The sequence below is a fragment of the Triturus cristatus genome, chromosome 4_1, assembly GCF_964204655.1.
Source record: "Triturus cristatus chromosome 4_1, aTriCri1.1, whole genome shotgun sequence".
Lineage (NCBI taxonomy): Eukaryota > Metazoa > Chordata > Amphibia > Caudata > Salamandridae > Triturus > Triturus cristatus.
Window position 1 is genome coordinate 1,255,120,794 of NC_140585.1, and position 8,712 is coordinate 1,255,129,505.

Below are 8,712 nucleotides of genomic sequence, written 5' to 3' on the forward strand. Positions count from 1 at the left end.
GCTTTTACAGCTCGTTAGGGATTAAAGAGTGAGGGTTGAATGTCCTTCGATAGGGTTAAAAGTGGTGGGAAACCATATGTGGGACAATCTGTGCACTGTTGTGCAACAGGATAGGAGCCACATCTGCTGGACACACCTGCACAATGCAGCATGGTTGGGTCAGTAGTGCCTGCTGCCGAAGTGGACGTCACCTTAAGTCTGCACTTACTGTCGGAAGAGCTGTGTATCTGCCTTATGCACATAGGAGCCTGGATGCCTGGTGAGCTATGAAAGAATGTGCTGGTCCTGTAAGAGGAGAGACTATCCAGGAGGAAGGAGGCCCAGCGAGGCTGGTGAGGGACATCCAGATAAAGCTTACTGCATGAGAGTGAGATAGAAGGAACTCGTGTGGCAAGGGAGTCCATCTGGTCTCTAACAGGAACCGCTTTAAGCCATAATCACCACTCCGAAGGGCTGTAACTACTGTAAACATTGTATACCGGACAGGGGCTGAAACTACTGTCATCACTAGTCCAGGGCGGGCAGTGCAAGTAACTCCAGCCTAGCAGAGGTTGCGGCTATAGTGACCACCATTGCCAGATTAGAGCTACGCCTCAATAGCCCAAGCCAGGCCACCATGCTTCAATAAGAAGAGACCGCCAGCGTTGGGTCTGCATCTGCTCCAAGGCCAGGGGCTCGAAGACTGAAGCTGGGTGATGCATAAATAGATGATGTCCATACCAAACTCACACTACTGCCCTGTGACCTTCCTGTGCACTATGCAGCTGCAGCAGTACGAGGAAAGGACTGCCACAGCTGCCAGACACAAATAGGGACTCAATCTTTGCCTACCCAATTCACTAAATGGGGTAAAACTTCCACTCCATGCATATTTGACTGTAGAAGAAGAAAAGCCTGCACTTGAGTCACACTTTTCCTGTATTCCAAATGAGGCTACTGACAAGACTGAGGGCTGTGCGGAGGGAGAGCTAGGGGGATCCGGAGCTATAGCACAATGATGAAGAATCACACCCAGGGACTCTAGCTTGTATAACAAAATGGATTGTGTAGAATGGAGTAAAATTGTGTGTTTGATGAAAGTACTTACTTTCTCTAAAAGACAAGTACTGGACTGGATAGTAGAGTTATTGTGAATGTCGGTTGCTTATTGAGTGTGAGTTCAAGAGCCTCGCACTACCTCCCTGGGAAGCTTGTGACTGCTTGCCCTGATACCCTAAGAGTCAAGTGTGGAAAAAGTTGTACTTCGTTTGCAGTCATAGAGGCCTCGGCCCCCGGACAAACGACCTCAGCCACCATGGTTGAGGCCAGTGGCCCCGACATGCCCCCCCCAATGCGATCTCACATCATAGCCACTGTTTCTCTGAAACAAACACCCACTTTGAAATGTTATTATAAGAGCAAAAATATTCCACAGCGCGGCAACTTACACACCATTCACTTCTGAGGAGAGGTCTACTGGCAGATGCCCTTTTGTCAGAGATGATCTGCCAGTGCTATGGCAAACTATAAACAAGGGGGGCCACTTGCTGCGAGGTGGCCAGAGGCAGGACTGCGCAGCCCCACCAGCCTTGGTGGACTCCATATTGGAGTCTAAATGATCTCCTTGGTATTTTGTTGGACAGTGCTGCTAATGATGCACAATACTTCTGTTAGCACTGACTTTGTTTAGTTCAGATCATCTATATTGAGAATTTTTTTTTAGTAGAATTTGTTAACAGAGAGGCAAGAAATATTTTGAATTGTTCAGTAACATTACAATATCAACAAGCATTGGTAACGCATCGGTTTGCCTATGTACTGAATAAACAGCTGTTTTCATCAATCATCTTCTGGGAGAAGGAAAGAGCTCCCTGACAGATAACGCAGGAGTTGAAAGGATGTGGTACAGCGGTCAGAGCTGCTGACTTGAGAGTTGGGGATTCCAGTTCGAGTCTCAGCGGCGCCGTGCAACATCCTGTGATTCTATGCAAATCACTTATTCAAATTGTAATTTAAATATGCTGCAAGAGTAAAAGGCAAACCTTTATGAAAATATTGGTTCACCAAAGTGGATGTTATCAGTAGTTCTGTGGCAGGAAACTGATATAAGAAGTAGACGAGGAACAAGCATTGGTAAATGCAGGATAATATGCTACAGCCAATAGAAATGAAGCAAAGATAAGTGGCATGCACAGGAACCAATGAGAAGCCAGGAAAGAGAGGAGTTGGGATGGAAATCTCCTTTAAGTTTATATTAAAAACAATAGGCAAAACCTAAAAAGTATTCACAGATACATTTATCCCATTTGGTATATGTTATTTGCAGTTCAGTGTATGTATGCACGTGCAAGTACTGTGGTAAAGGCAACAGGAATATGGCGAAACAAAATGTATGAAAGCAATGATAACACAACAAATCAAAATATTACAGGTGTAAGACTACACTTGCAATTATTATTCATAAAATGTGTGCTGCACACTTTGCAGCTGCTAGTGAAATTGATGAAAAAACACAAATAGCCAGGCTATTTAAAACATAACCTCCAGAAACTGAGTTAGTACTGGGTAATTTAAATGCAAACAGTATAGATTCCACATGTTATGTTTAAAGACATCTTAAGAGAATTTAGTGTAATGACAGCATTGCATATCACATCCAGTTCTGCCAGTCAAAATAAGGTTGCTGGAATTTCAAGGGGGTCTTAAGTTGTTGTTTGCCTCAATTCTCAGTCCTATACCCTTTTCGTCCCATCGCTGCGCCATGGGATATTTTCTGAGGCCGCTCACCTCTTCTCTGTAACGCCCAGTGCTCTCTGCTTCAGGCCAACTTTCACCCATCTTTGTATTGTAGGGGTCACTGGCCTTCCAACTGATTGCAATTGGTCTTTTTAGGTCTCACCAACGCAGCGCGCAAGCGCTGCTTAGGAGATGACCTCTTGGAATCGCTCAGGGCTTTTTGGGAAACTCGTGCATGTACTGCACTGTTCCCAATGAGCCCTCGTGCATGTGTGGCGTTTACCTTGCAGGAGCGAGCAGCGGCGCCATCTGTTATAAATTATCGCGCCTTGCTGCTCCCTCCCGCAAGGTAAAGGCTGTCCATGGACTTCCGGCCGCGTTCCTTTCAGGGTGACCTCAGCGTTACTAATGATTTCATTGCATGTTCTTCTTTTTTGGCATCTTTGCTATTTTCTCTGCACTTCAAGGAACATTTCAGACACTTACAGGGGGTTTCTAATGGATGAAGGTGGCTTGTCCTCTGCCCTGCAGCTTCAAGTGTAATTGTACATCAAAGGCCAGCCACATGCTCATCCCAGTCGAAAGCCTACATTTTAACAACAACATGATCAAAGAACAGCTTGTTAACCTAAAGAACTGCACATTAGCGATGCTGAAACCCAGTGTCACGCGGTATTTCATCTGTGCTGCACCCAATACTTTTTAAACCACAGGAAAGTTATCATCACGGTTAAAGCAAAAGGAAAGAGAATCGCCATCATACATGCCAATTGAGGGCAGCCTCCACCCTCTCACCAAATTCATGACCAAAAGGCCTTATGCTCAGGCTTTCAGATCGGAGAGCGCCACGCGCTGCTTTCCTGCAGGTGGGCGCAGTCATTGTGCTTGGGCATGTGGAAATCAGTTTTGCAACCCACTTTTCTTGACATTTTTAAAATGTTATTTACTTTATTCTCTAAAACTGGTCAAGACAAGGTTTGAAATAACGACAGTTGAAAGCCCAGGGTAGTGCTCTTGCCGTAGAAAGCTGCGCGACTTAAGCACTTAGGACTTTGGAGAGGATTTTAAAAAACCTTATTATAAAGAAGGTGCCTAACAATAAGCTTGTACTGTGATGACGCGTGACTTCTATTGCTTGTAGGAATATAGTAGCTTACAACTTGGCATACAATTGTAATATTCAAACAAAGCGATAGTGCCATAAACCGCTTTATCTGAGCGGGGGCGGGCACTCTAGTTTTGAAGTGATGCGGGATACCCTCTGGTAACCAAGCAGGAGGTGGGAGGCAGACTTCCGCACTCTGTCGCTTTTAATAAAGGGCTGTGTAACATTTTATTTAAAATAAATTGTTTTCTCTGATGCAGTCTGGAAATTAAAGCTGGGATGGTGAAAGGGGTTTTTCGGCACAGTGAATCGACATTAACGGTCGCTCCCAGCCTGCGTTTTTGAAACAGTGATTTACTTTTTCGTGAGGGGCATAGGAATTGAATCGACCAACGGCGGTGCTGCTCTTGTGAATCAAAATAAAATAGTGCAATAAGAGTCTAAAGTGCCCGAGATGTGACAGTGACTTAAGACAGGGGCACAGTCTCTTATCTCGTTTTATTCTCGCAAATGATTGTAGTCAAACAAGAGGCATAACTTGAATACCCCCAACTTCTAGAAGGAAACTGTTGGCCCTTACACCATGCTGTCTATTTTCGAGTAGTGACAATGGTGCTGAAAAAAAGACAATGATGGGTTTAATTAGCAAGGTCAGGCGCATCATTCTGTTTGGTACATTCTAATATCTTCGAAGTGGTGGGTCGTTTTTGTGTAGACAAAAAATTAAAATATCATACCCCTTCCTTTCAGGGTTCCAGAAACTATTTATCCAGAAGTTTTTCTCGTTCACCACAAGAGGTTGATGCTCCAATTCCAATACCTTTCAGTACAGTTTCTCTGTTTTTCTCTATTTTATTGAGCCTCACTTGATATCAGTTTTAAGATGATATACTACCAACGTTGGATCATATATACTGAACTACCTCACCTGGTCTTATTTATAGGATGCATAATCTTTTCCCATTGGGCAACTCTATAGAACTAGAAAAGAGGCTTGTACTATTCTTACAGAGCCAGCGCTTCCAGTTATAGAACTATACTTACAGACAATAGTTACAGTAAGCCCCTTCTAAATCATAGCCTTCCGTGTAGCGACTTTATTTTATGCATCTTCGGGACTGAGGGATAGATGTGCATAGGAAGATACTTATGCGGTTTTAAGTGTTTCCAAATTTTAAAACAAGCACTGGCACAGCCAATAGGTCTCGCCTTTGGGACCTTATAAGTATTTAATTAAGCAGCACAATATCCTTGGCGCAACATCAACTGTTGCATGGCTAAACACTTATAATGTCCCAAAGGCGAGACCTAATGGCTATGCCAATGCTTGTATTTTTGTTTTGTTACCAGAGCCATGTCTAAAAATGTAGTCTCCACTTTACTGTGCGTTGACTGTTTGAAGAGGCCTAGCTTACAGCATTCCAAACTGTTTAAGTCTTCACAGCCAGCCACAAGCTTTTCAAGGACGTCTGGCCAAAACCCAGTTAAGGTCAGACAGGCCCATAAAATGCCAGTGAATCCTGCGTGTGGTGTGTGGCATTGGGACAAGTGGAGCTAGTTTGGAGGAAGGGTCTGTTGATTGTGCATGGAATAAGGTAAGCTCTATATGCTATGTTAAATTGTACGTATTGGAATTTAGCATTCTAGGAGACATTTTTGGGGGTTAAACCTGGATGGCCAATCCCGTTCTTTCTCATTGTGGACTCATTTTGCCACACAGTTCAGAGAGGCTGCAGTGATATCTGCGTGATATCTGCATGTATAATTTGTAAAGCTTTACTTCACCAGCAGATTAATCACCATTCGGTGCCCCTCATATGGAGGGCCTGGATTAGTTTGTGTTGTTCTCCATTAGCAGTGTCCCATAAATTGATGATCACATCAGATAAAGCTCTGTGAGTTAGGCATTGCCCCTTGTGCATACTAAATTGCACAGCTAGGGAGTCAAATGACAGCAGAAAGCCCTCTTGGAACAAGATCCCGCGAGGGGCCTGATGCACATCTCAATCCAGTGGGTCTATCCCTTGCTAGAAAGCAACCCTGACATTTATGAATGCCAATTAGTGGGATCAGAGGTGGATGTGGGTGCCTGTTTAGCTTGTTCTAGAGCTCGTCTGTAGCATATCAGCAAGACTTGTAATAGGAAAATGTTTGGCATCACAGATTGGCAGGTGTAGCAGTGGGTACTATTGCTCAATCTGAAGATGGCTCTTGGCACCTCCCGCTTCCTCAATATAGCGTCCAGGTCGAAGCCATCTTGAGACCCACTGTCCTTGAGCTGCCTGGTAATACTGCTCAAAATCCGGCGCATCCCATGCACCCATTCATTCGGGAGTATTAACATTGTCTATGCACCTCTTCATCTGCCCAATCCACAGTCCAAGTCTTCCAACAACCAGTGTCGCCTTACTGCCTTGTAGAAGTAAAAAAAAGGAAACAATTAAAGTTTATTTTGTCTTCCTGCATGTGGCAGCTTTACGTGACGGGTGGGGCTGCAGAGCAGGGGAGGAGTATTGCACCCTCCTAAGTGCGCATGACTGTTTGGCCAGCCTGAGAGGGCCGGCCAAACAGTCATTGCACACTTTACCTGTTCTCTATGCAGGCTGCATTACAGCCTGCATGGAGAACATGCGCAGCTCCCAATCCCTGGCTGAGCACCGAACCACGGTGCTCAGACCTATCACATCACTGTTGTGATTAGTCAGGGGAGCCTGGGTGCTTACAAATCACAAGGCTGTATTGCAGCGTTGTGATTGGTCAGGGGAGCCTACCTGCCTGCTTTGTTTTTCATTTCCGACACGAGGAGAGACGACGGAGAGACGAGGCAGTAAGGTACTTTTATTTTTACCCTTTTTTAATAAATATCCCCTTCCCCCACCCTCTCTCTCTCCGCCCCGCCACCCCCAATCCATGCTGGCCGCAACTACCAACAACGTGCCATATTTATGAAAAAAAAACCCTAGTAAACAGTAGTGGTAAATTTGGGAAATAAAAAACTGGTGGGGAAGCATGACCATTTTTGTTAACTATTCTGCCTGGAGTAGGAAAACAAGTTACTTACCTGTAACTACAGTTATCCAGTATTGGTATCTTTCATAGATTCACATGCCTGAATCATTCCCCGTCGCCGAGGCGGGAGTCCCCGGTAAATAAAAAAGTAGTGCCAAAATGCTAGTAGTAGTAGTAGGCCCAAAGAAAAGGCCAAAAGCCTGTATCTTAGCAGCCTATCTACCTGCAAAAAGAACCAAGAATTTGGTAACAACCAATCAGACACCAGCACCCTTCTAGAACCCTCTCAGCAGAGCCAGTTCTCCTCAGATTTTCGTAGCACAAGTGGGAAGTGAACGTCCCAAATTATATAGAACTGACTCTACGGGGAGGAGGGTGGGTGCATGTGAATCTATGAAAGATACCAATACTGGATAACTGTAGTTACAGGTAAGTAACTTGTTTTCTTATCCAGTATTGGGGTATCTTTCATAGATGCACATGCCTGAATCAGAATAGCGAGCAGTATACCAAGTATACAGTCGTTTGCGGATGGCGGGAGACTAGTGCTGATACTCCCTAATTGCATCCACAGCTTGTTAACAAGAGGTATAAGAAAAGATCTTAAAATTCGAAACATGCAATCTATAAAGAGAAAAAGCATGTAAAAATGAAAGCAAATCATTATTGTAACACATTACATTGTTATACTAAAGATATCAACATCTTACATATTAAAATATGAAAAAAGAGTACCTGAAGGTATCTCAAAGAAACAGATGTCGTAGTACAGCTTGCCCAACTGCTGCATCATCATTACTACACGTATATTGGAGGCAGTAATGTCTTGTAAAAGTGTGGACATTTTTCCATGTCGCAGCACGGCAGATATTTTCTAGAGTCACACCAGCAAACAATGCTGTAGACGCTGCTACTGTCCTCGTGGAATGGGCCTTGGGTTTCCTCAACAAAGGCCTGTGAGCCTTGTCATGGCAGAAAAGTATTGTAGATGCTATCCATCTGGCAATGGTGGATTTTGTAACCGCCTTTCCCAGAGTAGTTTGGCCATAAGCCACGAATAATTGATCGGACTTTCTAAGGTTCTTTGTTTTCAGAAGATAGAATTTAAGACATCTCTTGATATCGAGAGAATGTAAGGCTTGTTCCACTGGGGTGGATGGATTAGGAAAGAAAGTTTTTAACGTCACTGGTTCATTAAGATGAAACTGTGAAGGCACCTTAGGGATAAACGTTGGATTAGTTCGGAGGTGCACGTAGTCTTGAGTGAAGTGTAGAAAAGGTTCCTTTACAGTAAACGCCTGAATTTCACTCACTCGTCGAGCAGATGTTAAAGCCAGAAGTAAAGCAACCTTCCAGGTAAGGAATTTTAGGTCAGCCTTGTGGATGGGCTCGAATGGATGCTTCATTAATTGCATTAAGACTGTGTTGAGTTCCCATTCCGGTGGCGGAAGTCTGACCGGAGGAAACTCTCGGAATAGTCCTTTCATAAACTGTTTAATTAAAGAGGATGAACAAAGAGAAGGGCCATGAGCACCCCTTCTGAATCTGGGAAGTGCAGCTAAGTGGACCTTGACTGAAGGGAAAGAAAGTCCAGATCTTGCCAGGTGTAACAAATAAGGAAGGATCTTTTCTGCAGGATCGTCCACCGGGTGCACCTGGTTTGCTTCACACCAGCAGCAAAACCGTTTCCATTTTAGACGGTAAGTTTTTATCGTGCTCTGAGCTCGTGATTTTGTTAATATATCCCTACAGTCTTGAGGGATATCCAGGTCCTTAAACTCTAAGAAGTCAGGAGCCATGCGTGTAAATGTAGGGACTGAGGGTCCGGGTGGAGAACCTGACCTCTGTTCCTTGACAGCATTGTGGGCGTCGGGCGAAGACGG